Below are 18,681 nucleotides of genomic sequence, written 5' to 3' on the forward strand. Positions count from 1 at the left end.
GCTGGAGGGCGTGTCGGGAAGCCGGGCGACGTAGCGCTTCGCGGGACCAGGCCATTCATTAGCTGGAGGGGGCGGCGGGGCTCGGCTCCCAGGCCACCCGCCCGTGCCACGCGCGGCGCGAAGCTCGAAGCCACCCCTCCGCGAGTCCCCTCCCCGGGGCCCTGCTCCCCCGCCGCGCTGGCGGGACGCCGTCGCCTCCGCCCTCACCAGTCGCTAGATGAAGGTGCGCCGGGGGTCTCCGCTGGGAAGGCGCGCGGCCGCGCAGGGACTCATCTTCAGTGAAGGCGACCGGGGACAACGAAGGGAGCCAGGAACCGGGCTGCCCGAGTCGGCTCCGGAGGCGGCTGCAAGCGACAGCCGCGAATGCCGGCGCCGGGACGGGGTTCGGGGACCTGGGCTAGAGCGGGCGGGCCTCGGGAATAAGACGGGCGCTGATTGGCTGGAGTTCGTGTATGCCCCACAGTGATTGGTCGGGGCCTGCCCACAAGGCCTAGCGTGGCAGCACCTCGGCTGTGGCCTTCCCCTAGGGTCCCAGAGGAACTTGACCCTGCCGGCCTTGGGGCTGCAGACACAGGCTGCCGCCTTGGACTCAGAAACAGTAGTGTCCCTCTCGTAGATGGCAGATGTCATCATAGTAGTTGTGTCTCCCGGCAGGTCGTGACTCGGAAGGGAGGATAAGGCGGGGATGGAGAAAACAAGGATCTGGCTGGATGCCCGAGCACCGGTCACCACTCGGTAGAAGCATAGACACCTTAGCTAAGTTGCCTCCCCGGTCCCTAGCAGTGGGGTGACTTGGAAACCAGGGGTGTCCTCTTCCCAAGTCTTAGCCCTGCTGCTCTGTGGGCCCCTGTTATGCCCAGAGTGTCTGTCACTCCCTTTGTCAGAAGGCGCCACAGCTTTTTCAAATCGCCACTGTGCGACCAGCTGCCGACTTGGGTCACACCACTAGGTACCTGAGGCCAGACTTGCAATAGGTTTTCTCCCTTTGAATCTAGATCTAAAGGCCATTTTAAAAGTTGGAAACTGTTAGGGAGGAAAGTAAACCAATAATCAGTCCAGAATGGAAAACATACTGCTGCTGAAGTCTGATAAAGAGGCGCCTTAGTAAACATGTGTTCATTTTAAAAGTTGGAAACTGTTAGGGAGGAAAGTAAACCAATAATCAGTCCAGAATGGAAAACATACTGCTGCTGAAGTCTGATACAGAGGCGCCTTAGTAAACATGTGTTCAGGGAGGAGTAGCATGACTCAGAAGAAAACAGCACTAAGAGCCCGGAGATGGTTGAACCTCTGCCATGTTTGTGTTACTATATGAGCCACTAGCACTTTAATCTGTTAAATGGAATTAAACTCGATATCTTCTTATACTGGTTCAGCCTGGTTATCTGTTTTGTAGACTTTGTAGGACCTTAAGTTGCTAGATCAACGTGAAGGAGAAATGAAAACTGAGACCTAGCTCCCCAGCTCTCCCAGTACAAGAACTTTCTTTGCTTTCCTACTTCCTACTTTTGACGCGTAACAAAACCCAGTCTGTAATGTATAAACAATGACTTGAAGCTGTGTAGGATAGTCACACATTCAGGAACAAAGAAGCCCAGTGATCCAAAACTAAGAATGTAAATAAACGTGTTGACCTGAGTTCACATCTTTTATCTGTCTCTTCCTTGTATCTGAGTAAGTCCTTTAGGTTTTCTGAAGCCTTATTTCCTCATCTTGCAAAGTACATTTTGCTGTGGTGAAAATGTGTTGATAGCATTGAATAGAGTGCCAAACACACACACACACACACACACACACACACACACACACACACACACACTCACACAGCTAATTTTTATACATAAAGTATGTCCTTAGCTGTAAGTATTCATTCATCTGGAAGTTGCCATGTCTCAAACACTTGTAAACATTGGGGGCACAAAATGTTCACATAGCCATAATCCTATACATAAGAATTAAGTGCAACTTTAACGAACATGTGAAGAGATACACTAAAGTACTACAGATTTCATCTGACTTCCCAAAGAAATGACAAACTAGGTCAGAAGTAGAAGATAATTGGATCATGGAGAAAAAGAAAGGACAGAATCATGCCAAGGAATGTCTTTGAAGTTGGGGGTGGGGGACAGAGCTGGTCCTGCTTCAGGAAGTAGCAGAGGAGAAAGTCTTAGAACACTGCTTATGAAGTAGAAACCCACCTGCCACAGTTGTCATGGTGCTGACCAAATTGAGAGACACTCTGACATAATATTATTGTCCCTGGCACAAACAGTATGAGTTTCATATTTTTATACACTGTTGGGCCCAAAAGGAATGCTCTTGGTGGCCAATAGGTATCATATATGTAGTGGTTGTAGGTGGCCATGTCAGTTAAGAAACTCCAAGCTAATGGAAACTTAACCTTTTACTGTAGATTGAAAGAAAACTACTTAACTTTTACCTCAAGGTGAAAATTAACCACATTACACCAGAAAGTAAATAGCCTGGCTTACCTTTGGACGAGGCAGAAAGACACTGATCTAACTCTTCATCTTTTTTTCTTTTTCTTTTCCCATTCCTTCTGCTCTCCCCTTTTTATTTTACTACAGGTTCAGCAATATTTGTAAGTCATTACATTTTTAAGTATTTTTCCCCTCCATGCCTTTGTCTAAAAATTTTATGCATTTTTTTTTTCATCATTGGGCAATCTTCCTTTTGGGGCCTACTTTTCCTACTTGCTTTCTCTTGCCCCCTTTTTCCTTTCTAGTCTACTTTTAGTAACGTTTTGGATTTTGTCTTACTGGTTGTAAAAGTTTGTGTTTTCTGTCTTTATTCCCCTTCTGCCACTCATCAAATGTTATTTTGGAGCGTTCTCACTATTGGGGAGTTACTCTTTTCCCTTTTCTCTTGCTAACTGCATGTTCTTTTCTTTCCTTCCATCACAGTCTTCTCTTCCTTTTTCCTTTCTTCATTAGCCTGGCTTCTCCTCCAGCTTTCTGAATCCTTGACTCCTTTCTCCATCTATTGCAGTGTTAACTGTAAGTGACTGTTTGTCTCATACCAGACTCGACCTTGGCTTTGTCATTTTCTGTTTTATGTCATTGGTTGTCTACTACTGAGATTTAATTCATTCTGGTGTGTTTTTTATTGCACAGTTTGATGTTGCTGTTACAATAGTTCATCTTTTCCTCTCTTGAGTAGTACTGGGTATTAAGCACTCAGGAGAAGTATTCTCTATAAGGAAATACTCAAATACAGCTAAAATACATTGAGAGAGATTCCAATGAAGGGATGTAAAAACATAACACAAAAACACAAGAAACATGAAAAACACATCAACATAACTCCCTTAGAGTCTCCTTTGCAACTCTAATTCCTCGATACTGAAATAGGTACAATATCAGCTAAAGATTTTAAACGTTTACTAGTAAAACCTGTCAATGAACTTAAAGAGAATACAAGCAAGCAGATGAATTCAATCTAGGAGCTAGAGAAAAAAGTAAGGGACACAGAGGGGGAAAAAAAAACTCAGCAAAGTAGGTGAGAAAAACGTGGATATAAAAGAAATGTTCAAGAATAATTCTCACCAATAGACTTAACCAAGCAGAGGAAAGAAATCAGAGGATGAGGTAGAGTATATATTACATCCAAACATCAATAAAACAAAAATAAATAAGCATGACTACAAGATTCAAGGGCCCTGGAATATAATCAAGAGACCAATCCGAAGAGTCTATGGATAGAAGAAGGAACTGATAGAAAAATTAAAGATCTAGAGAATCTACTCACTGAGATTTTCCCAATTCTAGAGAAATAAATGGACTCTCAAACACAAGTTATTTAAAACCATGAGTAGACATGACCAGTGAAGAACTTCTTCATGACATGTTATAATCATTCATGTTGAAAACATAAAGAAAAAGAACAATATTAAAAGTGGTAAGAGATAAACTCTAAATTACCTACAAAAGCAAGCACATCAGAATCGCATCACTATGTGATGAACAGCCCTAAAACCCAGGAGAAGGAACCATATTTTTCAGGACCTGAAAGGAAAAACTGTCAACCAACATTGTTACACTCTGGAAAGCTCTCTTAAAATTGATGGAGATGGGGTTGTACCAAGACAAACACAAATGCTATGGTTCTTGATGACCAATCTGCAAAAGGATACTTATGGAAATACTATACATAAAGGAGGAAGATAGACTTAAGCACAAGACCAAACATGAGAGGAGTAACTTAATGAAGGGAAGAAGGAATCTCACATGTCCAACATAGTAAACCAGCGTATTCTTAATACAAATAGGGTAGAGAGATATTATGGGAGAGGCAGAGAAACAATCTTGGAATTAACCAGACAAATCAATAAGAAAATGTTAGGATTTAGTAAACATCTCTATAATATGTTTAAGTGTAAATGATCTCAACTCACCGATAAAGAGATGCAAACTAGCTGACTGGATTAAAAAAACAAACAAACAAACAAAAAACCTACATTCAAACTATCCACTGTCTCTAAGAAACATACCTCACTGGTATACACTCAGGAAATCTGGGTCAAAGGATGGAAATCAATTTATAAAATGAGTAGAAGTTGAAAATAGGATGGTATAATAATGCTGATACATGGTGGAGTAAACTTTAAAAAAGATTTTTTATGGCCACTGTATATTAATAAAGGACACAATTCATCAAGGTCTAAGTATCCGTCTGTATACACACAGGTGAGTGCAGCTCTAACCCCTCATCAAGCAAGTTTTGTTTTGCAGCAGAGGAGACCATCACAGAAACTCACAGTTGGTCAAAATGCAAAGAACAACTGACTATGGGGTGGGTGCCGGTATGCAACTGATACATCTAAAACACAACCCTATTACTGAGGCTCAGGGAACATCATGGAAAAGGGGGTGGAAAGAAGGTAAGAGCCAGAGGACCAGAGCGTCTGCTACATATGACAAGGAGTTACATGCACAAAACTTTGACAACATGCTCACTTGAAGAAGACCTGCAGGAAGCCAGGCAATGGTGGTGCACGCCGTTAATCCCAGTACTTGGGAGGCAGAGGCAGGTGGATTTCTGTGAATTCAAGGCCAATTTGGTCTACAAAGCAAGTTCCAGGATAGCTAGGGCTGTTACTCAAAGAAACCCTGTCTCGAAAAACCAAAAAAAAAAAAAAAAAGACCTACATGTCAAGGACCAGCCCTGACCTGTCAAAGGATTCTTGAATGGAGGAGTGAGAAATTGAGAAATAATAGGAAGAAATGTAGACGAAGAAAATGACAGAGACCCAGGATAGCTTTGGGAGGTCCCTGGGTCAATACCTAGTTACTCCAAGTTTATTCATGATGGTTTTTTCAAAAATCATCAAGGAGAGGGGCAAAAGACTTTCAAGGTCAAGGTTTAAAGTGCCAACTAGTGTAGACCCGTCAAAACACTTGATAAACACGCCTTTGGTCAAATCATCCTATTATGGAGCCTTACTGGGCAAAGCAAGCTCAGACTTTCTGACCTTGAGTAAGGCCTTACTAGGGAGCCTCTGTGGGCCCCCACACCTGCACAATGATAATACCAGTTGACATGTCAGGAAAAAATCTCACAAGGTCCTACCACTAAATGAAGAGCTACAGCAATTAATGAGTACTAAGAGAAGAATAATCAGTCTTCTCCAGAAATGAGCTGCTGATAGATGATCTAATCCCAAGTAGTCAATCCTAACAAGTCACACACATACACACACACACACACACACACACACACACACACACACACACACGCACACACGCATACACGCACACGTATATGTCAATAATAATTAAAGAAGAGTAATGAGTTTGAGAGGAAGTAGGGAGAGACATGGGAAGAGTTGGAAGGAGAGAGTGTTGGGCAGAGATAATGTAAATATAGTACTCATGTATGAAATTCTGAAAGAACATTTAAAAATAAAATAACAATAAGATATAATAATAATTGGAATACATATGCACCAAACATTTGGGTTCCAAAAGTCATAAAACAAATTCTAATGAACATAAGAAGCCTGCCAGGTCCTTATACAATAATAATGGATGATTTCCATACCTTACTTTCATCTCTAGATAGGTCATTTAAACTGAAAAATTAACAAAGAAACTCAGACTTAACTTACATCATAGATCAAATGGACTCAACATATATATATATATATACATACATATATATATACACACACACACAGAATATTTCATCCAACAGATGCAGAATATACATTTTTCTCAGCAGCCCATGGAATCTCCTCTTAAACAGACTATATAGTCAGCCACAAAGCAGGTCTTAATGAATACAACATAACTGGAAGTTTCTTTGTGTAGTATAACATCATAGTGCAATAAAAATAGCAATCAATGTCAAGAGAAATTATTCAAAGGTCAGAGACAGAACGCTGAACTTTTGAAGAGCCGGTGGATCTTCTAAGAAAACAGAGGTGGGGGAGATGTGAAAATCTGAGATCGAATGGTAATTAATGCACAACTGTCCCAGTTACTCTTCAATTGCAGTGACAGAACACCATAACCAAGGCAACTTGTAGAAGAAAGAGTTTGATCTGGGACTTGTAGTTTCAGAGGGTTAGAGACTGTGATGGCAGAACAAAGGCATGGTGGCTTACATAGCTGAGAGTTTACATCTTGATCTGCAAGCAGGAGGTAGAGAGAAACCCTGGGAATAACATGAATGGTTTGTAACCTCAAAGTCCAACCCCCCAGTGACACACCTCCGCCACCACAGTCACACCTCCTAATCCTTCACAAACAGTTCTACCAGTTAGGGACCATGTATTCAAGTGAACCTACAGGGGCCCTGCTCATTAAAACAACCACAACAACTTTCCAGACTATTCGGGACACATCTAAAGCAGTTCTAGGGGAAATGTTTATAGCTGTAAGTTGTTACAATAAAATTTTATAAATTAAAATTAAAATTTAAAACAAATCCACAGAGATTGTTACCCACTGGTGTACCTCAAGAAAAACAAAGACAAGGCAAGTACAAAAGTTGTAAATGGAAAGAAATAAAGATGAAGGCAGAAACTAATGAAATGGAGACTGAAAGAAAGATTAGGAAGCTCAACCAGAGTTAATCTTTGAAAAACAAAACAAGCTAGAAAAACTCACCAAAGTTAAAAAAAAATGAAGATGAAAACAAATAAAATCAGAGAAGAAAGGGGGGAAGTTATTACAACAGATACCGAGGATTGTTGGGAAGTACTTTAAAACTTAAATTCCAGAAAAACCGGAAAATCTAGAAGAAATAAATTCCTACTGAACATGACCCACCAAAATTAAATTAAAAGGATATAAGCAAAGCAAACGAATTCATGATTGGAGCAGCAATAAAAAGCCTTGTAACAAACAAACAAACAAACAAAATTATGGATTCCTGTCAAATTCCTCAAAATCTCTAAGAAAAGCTAACACCAAGGCTTCTCAAACTGTTCCTACAATAAAAAGGAAAGGTACATTACCAAACTCATTCTATGCCATCTGCATCACCTTGTACCCAAACTGGGAAAAGTATACAACCAATTTCTATCATGATCACAGACTCAAAAATTCTAAATAAAATTCTTGTAAACCGAATTCAAGGACACATGAAGACCCAATACCATGCTTTCATTCCAGAAATACAAGGACAATTTAACATATCAAAATTAATAAATGTAATACATAGACAACACAAACATCACATGAGCATCTCAACTGATGTGGAAAAGACTTTTAACAAAGTTCAACATCTTAATAATAAAATCTCTAAGAAAGCAGAGAGAAAAGAAACATATATTAATGTAATGAAGACTGTATTTGACAAACTTGTGACTAACCTTCCACTCAGTAAGGGAAACCTGAGCATTTTCTTTAAGCACACATTGAGACAAGTGTGCTGAGATAGTTAAATTTTGTTGTTAATTTCAGCAGTGTCGAATCACCTGGGAAGAGAAAATCAATGAGTAATTGTGTCAGGCAAATTGGCCTTTTGGTATTTGTAGGGGATTATCATGAATGCCTTGGCAGGTGTGAGAAAACCCAGCAAGAGAGTGGGGGGCATCACTCCCTGGGTTTTGTCTCTATACTGTGGAAAAGTAGAGAAAGTCAGCTGAACACTGATCCTGTGCATTTGTCTTTTTTTTTTTTTCCACGTGATACAGCTAGCAGTTTGGAGTCCCAGCCTTTAGAGTCCCAGCTTTGACTTCTTTGCAGAAATGGACTGTGAGGCCAACCAAACCAAACCACATCAAACCAAAACCCTTTCTCCCCTGATTTGCTTTCTGCCCAGATACATTATCACAGCAACAGAAATAAAATTAGAAGAGGTGCCCACTCTCTGCTCTTACTCAACATAGTGCTCAAAGCCTGTGTTTTATTTTTGAATAAAAATAAAAGAGGAGGAAATAAAAGGGATACACTTAGGAAAGGAAGAAGTCAATTTATCCCTAACTGTGACACATTCCTATACGTAAAAACCCTAAGACTCCCTCAGAAGACTCTGAGAACTAAAAAATATTTCAGCAAAGTAGAAAGATATAAAATCAACATTTAAAGATCAATAGATTCTTCTGTATGCCAATAACCAACTTGTAGAGAAAGAAACCAGAAAACATATTTATAATTCCTTCAAAATAATATAAACATTAATAGTAAAATAAAAATTGTACCAGTAGGGAATTATTTGACATATCTCTGTTTTGCCTTTTATTTTGTTTTTTTGAAATGAACCACTCATTGCTATAAACTTAACCAAGGAGGGAGAGACCTGTATACTGGTCACTTCAAGACTTTGAAGAGGAGCTGAAGAGAGCCTTGTGATTAAGAGCACTTGCTCTTCAAAGGAATTTCTCCTTCACCTGTAAAGAATGTCTTTTGGGAAAGAAATGCAGCTAGCAGTGAACCTAGGTTGAGTTTTGAGTACTGTGGTGGTTTAAATAAGAATGGCCTCTAGAGGCTCATATATTTGAATGTTTAGTCATCAGGGAGTGGCACTATTTGAGAAGGATTAGGAGGTATGTCCTTGTTGGAGGAAGTGTGTCACAGGGGCAGGGTGGGTGGCTTTCAGGTTTCAAAAGCCCACAATAGGCCCAGTCTCTCTGTCTCTCTCTCTCTGCCTGTGGACCAGGATGTAGCTCTCAGCTACTACTCCAGTGTTTGCCCAAATGCTTCAAGGCTCTCCTCCATGATGATGATGATGGGCTAAACTTCTGACAATATAAACAAGTACCCAATTAAACCTTTCTTCTGTAAGAGTTGCCTTGGTCATGGGGTCTCTTCACAGCAAAAGGTCAGTGATGAAGAAAATTCTAAAATGGAGGCTAATAACCATCTGGCTTCTGAGGGCTCCAGGCACACATGTGTCACACATAAATATATTCAAGCACAATGCTCATACAGATAAAATAAGTCTTTGTTTTTAAAATCCTAAAGAAATAAATTGAAGACAGTAGAAGATGGAAACACCTCACATGCTCTCCGGCAGTTTATAAAAAAAAAACAACCTAAAAATAGAAAGCATGAGTTGTTGTACCCATTTCTGGAAACTCCCAAAGACCACCAAGGAAGAGCTGGTTTCTGATGCAAGCACATAAGGGTCCTTTTATTCGGGTTTAACCTGGGCCACCACATGGCAGATGGAAGGAAATGTGGTGACGGCCACAAGCCCAGGTGTAGAAGGTTTTTATAGGGAAAAACCACAAGCTGGGAATTGGCAACTTGGGATTGGGTAGAAGGGGCAAGGTGATTTTTTTGAAACTATTGGTCTAGACTTTTGGCGGGGAACCACAACCCGCTGAACAGGATTATCTGGACTGCTCAGCAGTATTATCTAGATATCTCCAAGGGCCATAAACCACAGACAGGATCCTGTTAAGCTTTCCTTTCCTGTATAAACAGCAGACAGGATGTCTGCAGGAGGATACTGCTCTGTATCCATTCAAGTTATCATGGCATATTCCTGAGCCTGTAAAGTTAAGTCCAGGCCTCCACAGAGTCAGCTATACAGTTCTTGGGTATGTACCCAAATGACGTACAGAGGTACTTGCATAGTCATGCATATTACTTACTTTAAAAATTAAAAATGAACTACTAAAGGACAATTTTTAAAGTGGTAAACATTATGAAATTGAGTAAAAAAGTTGATGCCATTTTATTTAAGGCAACTGAATTAAGGATAAGGGCATACCTACAACTTTCTATGAAATGCAGCTAAGAATCCAAGAGGGAAAAGAGAAAAGGCCTATGGATATGTGATACAGTATGCTTAAACGCTAATGGTGTGATCTTAATGGATATCCAGTTGTACATAGTAGAATTCTAAATTTCTTATATGTTTCAAAATTTTAACAGAGAAAGAAAAAAAAGCTGGAAGTAATTTTTAATGTATGGATATCCTTTGAATCATGATTTGGACACACCAAGTGTAAACTATTTTTAATTTGTGAAGTTCTGTGAGCATGGCTGCTAGCTCACTACTTTTAGGCCTGTTGTGGGGGATGCTGTGGGTCCCCGGGTACAACCATCCTCACCTTACACTTGAGAGTGGGCTACTCTGAGCTCAGCCACTGCCAGCTGCACCTTCTTCCTGAAGGCATTCTCTGCCTACTGAAGTTCTGTTTTCTGTTCAAATGATTTTCTTTACAGGCAAAGGAGAAATTCCTGGGGAGAGCAATCCACTTCCAGTTTCTTTGGGTCCACACATCCCAAAGGATCTATACCCTCCTTTTCTTGTCTAACTTCCTCCGCTGTCTTTACCTGTTTTGCCTCCTTCCTAATAGACTGTTGGCATTCAAGCATTTTTATCATTTCCATGTCTAAAGGAAAACAAAGTGAGGAACTGAGATAATGGCATTTTTTTTTTAATTTTAGTTTTTGGAGACACATACACTGAAATGTTTACAGATAAAACTCTACTATCCGAGTATTTGTCTCAAAATACAAGTGTTGGTAGGAAGAGTGAGCGTAGCAATATATGAAAACAGGACAGAGGGTGAGACTCACTGACATTCAGTGTTAGACATGGGGACTCATTATATACTTCTATCCACTCTCTGTGTCAGAAGATCTACCCAAAATGACTTAGGCGCCAAGGACAACAAAGGATTCATTAGAACAAGCCATTGCTATTTGGGTTCTGCTGAGCAACTCAGTGAAGGAAGACACTGATTTTTAAAAACTTTACAGGGCTGGGCCTTACAACATGCCTGTAATCCCGGCACTCAGGAGACTGAGGCAGGAGGATCAGGAAATCAAAGCCAGTCTGATCTGCATAAAGAGTTCAAAGTTAGCTGGAGCACTATCACTCGTAACAAGAAAACATCCAAGAGTGGAACAACACTAAACACTGGCAGATTCTGCCCAGGCATATTCCCAATGCTTTACTTGTAATAACACAAAACTTGAAACAAACAGATTGCCCTTCAGTGGATAAAAGGCTAAACATACTTAGGTGTGTCAATTCCACAGAACGCTACTCGGCTGTAGGAAGGAACTCACTATTGATAACACTGAAGTTGTTGAATGGGCTTCAGGGGTAACGTGCTGAGTCTAAAGTCTAATCTCCAAAGATCACATGATTCCACTATATGACCCTGAAAACAGAGTAAAATGAAGATTGATGGATGATTGCTAGTGGTGAGGGAGGAGGGAGGGGGTGTGTGACTAAAAGGAGAAGTATGGAGGAAAGCATCATGGCAGTGGACCAGAGTGGCATCCTGATTGTGTTGTGGCTTTATGAACCTCTGCAGTTATACAGAACTAAATACACACACACACACAAAAAAAAAACCCCACAAATTTTCTTCTTTTAAATCTGTTCCATTTATGTAATATGTAACTGAATGACACTAGTGGATGGCTTGAAAGGGCCTCTCTGAGCTAATTCTGTAACTTCCTGGGAATCTGCACTCTTTTCAAAGTACAAAGTAAGGAAGTGCATGCAATTTTTAAAGGCCTCCAGATTTAACTGAATGCTGAATCCAGTGTTGAAAGTGTGAGGGTGAAATCTTCCTTTCCCCTCTCTGGAAGCAGGAGTGAAGATTTTCACTTGAAACCCTCTAGCCTAATCTTTGTAGGCCCTCTATCCTCTGTGAGGCTTTCTTGGAGATTTGATAAGCGTCCCCCATCTTAGTTACATTTTTGTTTAAACTAGACAATGTGGGTTCTTGTTTGCTGATTTGAATACTGACTGATTTTTATTCTGATAGTTTCAATTAGCTGTCATTATCTCCTAAGAGATTTAGGACAGCGATAAGTAAAGCTAATTTGTCTTCATACACTGGAGCCACTGATGAAGCTGATACAAAGCAAGGAATTAATTAATGGATGGTTAATATGCCTCAGGAACATCTTTTCCGTGAGCCTGATTACAGCAGCTTTGTTAACACTAGCAGCAGAATGGACAGGAGTCTGTTTTGCCTTGTGGAGGTTGGGGGCCCTCATTCTGTCGGCCTTTTGTGTCACTCTGAAATACTCAGGAAACTGGAATGTTTATTCTTACACCTATGCCAAGGTCCTTAATTTCTCTTCCTTTTTTTTTTCACTAATGTAGTGATATACAGCGTTGTCCTAACCTCATGCCAATGCTTGGTACTAAACGAAGACTCCTTGGACAGTTCTCCTGATGGGACAGGGGAACGTCAAACACAGCACTGCTGTTGCCCTCAGTAGTACGGTGATGAGGAGTGACACTCAGGTCAAGCAAAGTACTAAGGGAGAAAGCAAAAAGAAAAAATAAAACATGCAGTTCAGAAAAGAAATGGGACCTACATTTGGGGTAAGTTTAAAAAAAGGAGAGAAAGAGAAACTCAGAGCAGTATCTTAGAGGGCACCCCAATCCACATTTTAGTGATTTCCATTGTTACTACTTTGTACATTCAGTCTGTCCTAATTACAATCTGTTGCTGTGACAAAATAATCTAAATACAAGGAACGTTGGGAAGAAAATATCGATTTGACTTACAAAGTCACAGACCATCATTTTGGGGAAGTCAAGGCAGAAACAAAGCATCTAGTCAAATCACATCCACAGTCAACAGCAGAGTGAGAATGAACACATACTTGCTTACTTCCTCTCAACTAGTTTTCTCCTCTCATATTCAAGATACCCTGTCTAGTGAATGGTGCAACCCACCATGGATTGAGTTTCTTCCTCCATCAATTAACAATCATGACAGTTCCCCACAGACTAGCTTACAGGCCAATCTGATCTAGATAATTCCTCATTAAGAAACTCTTCCCAGGTGTTTCTAGAGTGTGTCAGGTTGAAAATTAAAACTGTCTAGCACAGACTCTGTGTCGATGTTGGGACTTTATACCCCATGTACTTAGATTACAATTATGAAGAAATTGATACACTTTATGAAGACAGAAACACAGACACACATAACTTGAATAGAACCTCAGGCTGATCCATATAGAAGTAGTCAGCTTTATTTTTCCTTCCTCTTGGTCTTAGCTTTGTGGTTGTTAGTAAAATGTGTCCGGGTATGCACTTGCTAAAGTCATACATAATTGCTTCAAAGGGATTGCCCCAAAATGAAGCTGGGAGAAGGGACTGTCAGGGGGGACACTGCTTGGTTTTTGTTTCTTCTCTGTCTTTTCAAAGTTCCTACTATGGGATATTTAGATTGTTTTTAAGATAACAGAGAAATTGAAGCAGCTCCATGTCAGCCAAAGGCCACCATTTGTTTCTAGGTGTCTCTTTAGTACTTTGCATTTACGAGTTGCTTGAAACCCTCTTTTTCCTGTTTATGGTTCTGGTTTTCTACAATTATGGGAAAGAAGTGTAATCTTAAAATATTTTGGAAAGAATTTAAATGAGATCAGTCATTGTGAAAACTCCAGCTTTCTCTCTTTCACTGAAATTGATTTGACTATTCAGTGTTTCATGGGCTTTTTTTTAAATTAAATTTGTGATTTTTAGATTTCCTGTAAAGAAAGTTGTTAGTCTTTTGATGAGAATTGTATTGAACCTATAAATCACTTTGTGTCATGTGGACATAAAACCGACTATAAAGCCACAGTCAGTAAAACAGCATGCATCTGGAATAAAAGCCAACACATGGATCAATTGGATAGAATAAAGAACCAGAAACAAGTCCATATAGCTATAGTTCCCTGACCAGTGACAGTCACACACACACACACACACACACACACACACACACACACACACACACAGAATAACAACAACAAAAGACATACATTAGAGAAAGGATTGTCTTGTCAATAAACAGTACTGGGGGGAAATGGATATAAAACCAGATTCCTATTTCTCACTGTATTAACGTACAACTCAAAGTGGATTGAAGCACTATAGGTAAAACATGAAATGACTAAACCACTGTAATAAAGCACAGAGAACACTTCAATTATAACTATAAGCAATACTTATTTTATAAGACTCTTTAAGCAAGGCAATGATACAAAAACACTAATCATAGTCCTTGAGAGGCTGAGGCAGGAGGATTCTGAGTTTCTGTCTGGTCTATATAATGAAACTTTATCTCTCAAGGGAAAAAAAAAAGAAAACTGGAGAAGGAAAGGAAGGAGGGAGAGAGGACAAGCAGACAAATGGGATCATGCATGACAAATGAAATAACATGGAGTGGAAAGACAATCTACAGAATGGTAACTATACAAGTTACCAGTGATTAATATATTGACTGTATCAGGGACTCAAAAACTCAACAGCAGTAAAAAATAATGTAACTAAAAATGAGCAACAGACATTTCCCCCAAAGAAGACACAAGTATGTGAAAAAAAATGCACAGTATTAGTAATTCCCAGGAAAAGGCAAATCAAAATCATAATGAGGTAGCACCTCAAACCACTTAACGTGACCATAGTTAAAAAAAAGACAAACCACACCAGACACTAGTGAGAGTGTGGATAAAGGGGGATTCCTATACATTGTGGGTGGGAACATAAATGAATACAGCCAAAGTGTAAGCGTGCAGATTCTCCAACTGATAACAGAAGTGCTACATAATCCAGCTGGAGGAGGTGAAATCACTGTATCAAAAGATACCTGCACCCCCATGTTTACTAAAGTACTATTCACAGTAGCACAGCACCAACCAAGGTGACAGATATAGATGTACCTTGTCTAGCCATGACGGATTGAAATCGAATAATTTGCAGCAACACAGACTGAAGAACTGAAGAACATCCCACAGCAGTAGTCAGGGATCCAGACACAAATACTTCTCCTCACCTGTGCAATCTACAAAATTCTGCTTCATAGAAGTGTTGCTTTTTTGTTTTTTTGTGGTTGTTGTTGGTGGTGTATTTTTTTTTTTTTTAACTCTTTGGAGACCCATCACCCAGCTCCCAAATAAATACATGGAGTCTTATTCTTACTTATGAATGCCTGGCCTTAGCTTGGCTTGTTTCTAGCCAACTTTTCTAACAAATTAACCCATTTCTCTTCCTCTACGTTTTGCCTCTGAGCTTTTAAACCTTTTGTAACACGAATCTTAAACAGTCTTATTAATTAAAAAAAAAAACCTCAGGGCCAGGTATTGGGGTGAACGCTGAAAGATCAGAGAAACAGAACAAGCCACATCCAACCTCACCTTGCCAACTTCTCAACCAATCCTGTTTCCTCAAACTGGAAGCTTCTGAGTTCTCATCTGAATGAATTTCAGCTGAACTGCTGCTGAAAGCTTAAAAGCCCCTAGTTCCTGGTCCTTATGTCTTATATACCTTTCTGCTTCCTGCCATCACTTCCTGGTATTAAAGGCATGTGTCTTTTCCAAGCAGGACATGAGTTCTCAAGTGCTAGGATTAAAGGTGTGTGTGTCACCATGCCTGGCTGTTTCCAGTGTGGCCTTGAACTCACAGAGATCCGAATGGATCTCTGCTTCCCAAGTGATAGGATTAAAGGTGTGTATGCCACCATTTTCTGGCCTCTATGTCTATCTAGTGGCTGTTCTGTTCTCTGACCCCAGATAAGTTTATTAGGGTGCACAATATATTGGGGGACACAATATCACCACAACCTTTCTTTAGTTTATATGTCTTTCTTCCCTTCTTACTTCATGGCTGATTGTGTGGCTGGGTGGCTGGCCCCTGGCATCCTCCTCTCCTTCTCCTTTTCTTGATCCTCCTTTTCTCTCGAGCCTAGACTTCTCTTATTTATTCTCTCTGCATGGCAGCCCCACCTATCCCTTTCTCCTGCCTAGCAATTGGCTATTCAGCTCTTTATTAGACCAATCAGGTGTTTTAGAAAGGCACAGTGACAAAGCTTTACAGAGTTAAACAAATGCAACATAAAAGAATGCAACACATCTTTGCATCATTAAACAAATACTCCCCAGCATAAACAAATATAACACATTTAAAGTAATATTCAACATTTCTCTTTTTTGTCTAAATAAAAATGAGAGGTTTTAACTTTAACATAGTAAAACTATACACAACAAAACCAGTTACCAAGTAAGAATTATATTTACAATATTCATTCAATTTGTATTTAGCAAATTCAGAGAAAACACTCCATTATCTATCTTATCTTAGTGATTCCAAAGTTTTACACCCAATTTACTTTCTATCATAACTAAGAAAAACTATAACTCTAATTATTTAGTCTTTAACTCCATCAAAGACCCCAGAAGAATGTAATATTACCTAACAATAGAGACATCTGGCTTATTGTACAGTCATCCAAAGTTCCTCTGCAACGTTGGGGCATCCATCTTCAACCTACAGACCTAAAACATCTGGCAGACTTTTCAGTGAAGCAGGAAATTTGAAGGACTGTCCCGCCTTGTATTGGTAAAGTTCATCAATTGCTTCCCTCTGTGCCCTGTAGAATGTCTGGCAGACCCTTCTGTGAAACAGAAATCTCAAAGAACTGTCCTGCCTTGTCTTGACAAAGTTCAACAGTCTTTTTCCTGGGGCCCACTGGTCCAGTCTGTACAACACGCTATCAGCAGCACTCAAAGCAAGAGCAGGTTCTTGCCCAAATGGCTAGCCTCGCCACATTGAGAACAAACTCCATATGGAGTTTCTTCAATGCCCATCAGCTTTTTATGAAGTAAATTGATGCTGCCAGGAGCAGATGTGTCTCATTGTCATGAAAATCCATAGGTTATTAAACATCATAAATTCCATATTCTGTAGGTCTTCGAAGTGTTTGAAATTCATCTATCTGTCTAAAATATACCTGTTTAACCTTGAAAAAGTAACTAATGTGAATACAAGTTTGATTATTATAGATTAACTACTAACCTCATTTCTTAATGACACATTGCATTTTTAAAAGAGCTGTGTAGGCCGGGCGGTGGTGGTGCACGCCTTTAATCCCAGCACTCGGGAGGCAGAGCCAGGCGGATCTCTGTGAGTTTGAGGCCAGCCTGGGCTACCAAGTGAGTTCCAGGAAAAGGCGCAAAGCTACACAGAGAAACCCTGTCTTGAAAAACCAAAAAAAAAAAAAGAGCTGTGTAATCACAATACCACAAACAAGAGTAGAAACATATATAAAGTATAACAAAAATAACTTTAAATTTGTATCAGTATACCAAAATCCATGCCAATGCAAAATATTTGAGACTAATTATTGTCTTTTTATCCTATATTCCTATATTCCCCTAAATGATAACAAACATCCATAGCCCACCAAAGAACCAACAACCACCCACACCATCTTTTGGGAATGTGGGTTTCATCTTCTCTAGATTGCTTCCTGTTGTATGTAGGCAATGGCATCTTTAGGATCCCTGAGAAAACTGAGATAATGGCCAAGTCCTGGGAAGACCAGTTGTAACCTTTGATGGCTGGCCCCTCCTGCTTCCCAGGTCCATGAAAACCAAGTCTAAAGCTCACAGGCCTGGTCAGAGGTAGGTGGCCAAGAACTGCATTCAACACCCCAGATCAGAAATGCCAGTGCCCTGTATTGTGGCAAACATTTTTATTTAGTTTTTCGTTTCTATTTAGTATGGGAAAAGGTTGTTTAAGTGCTCTGATGTACAGCAGAACTTCTTAAAAGAGCTGTATCCTTTTTTTCCCCCAGCTTTTTCAGGCCCTATGTGGAAATTCGAGCCTCACATTGGAACACCAAAATGATGTTGTTGTTTTTGTGTTTTAACTCTTTGGGGGCCCATCATCCAGCTTTCAAATAAATATATAGAGTCTTATTCTTACTTATGAATACCTGGCCTTAGCTTGGCTTGTTTCTAGCCTACTTTTCTAACTTAAATGAACCTGTTTCTCTTCTATGTTTTGTCTCTGGGCATTTTACCTTCCTTATTCTATATGTCTTTCTTCCCTTCTTACTCCATGGCTGGTTGTGTGGCTGGGTGGCTGGCCCCTTGTTGTCCTCCTCTCCTCTTCTCATTCTTCCTCTTCTCTCAAGCCTAGATCTCTCCTCCTCTTTATTCTCTTTAACTGACAGCCCTGCCTATCCCTCTCTCCTGCCTAGATACTGGCTGTTTAGCTCTTTGTTAGACCAATCAGGTGTTTTAGACAGGCAAAGTAACACAGACTTACAGAGTTAAATAAATGCAACATAAAAGGATGCAACACATCTTTGCATCATTAAACAAATATCCCAAAGTATGAATGAATGTAACACATCTTAAACTAATATTCCACAACATGGAAGTGAAGAGATGTTTCTAGATGCTAGGAACTTTAGAAGGGAAGGGGATGGAGGAAGTTTGGATAAAGGACACAAAA

General features: G+C 40.0%; 1 protein-coding gene across 1 annotated transcript in view; it reads right to left on the reverse strand.

Annotated features, from left to right (window-relative positions):
* Ibtk (inhibitor of Bruton tyrosine kinase) overlaps window positions 1-405 on the reverse strand; it is a 67,293-nt gene extending 66,888 nt beyond the window's left edge. Inside the window, exon 1 of the mRNA XM_059268307.1 lies at window positions 208-405. The gene's annotated coding sequence lies outside the window, so the exon portion shown is untranslated. The remainder of the gene's footprint in view (window positions 1-207) is intronic.
* Window positions 406-18,681: the final 18,276 nt, after the last annotated feature.

Source organism: Peromyscus eremicus, chromosome 7, assembly GCF_949786415.1.
Source record: "Peromyscus eremicus chromosome 7, PerEre_H2_v1, whole genome shotgun sequence".
In the NCBI taxonomy this organism is placed as follows: domain Eukaryota; kingdom Metazoa; phylum Chordata; class Mammalia; order Rodentia; family Cricetidae; genus Peromyscus; species Peromyscus eremicus.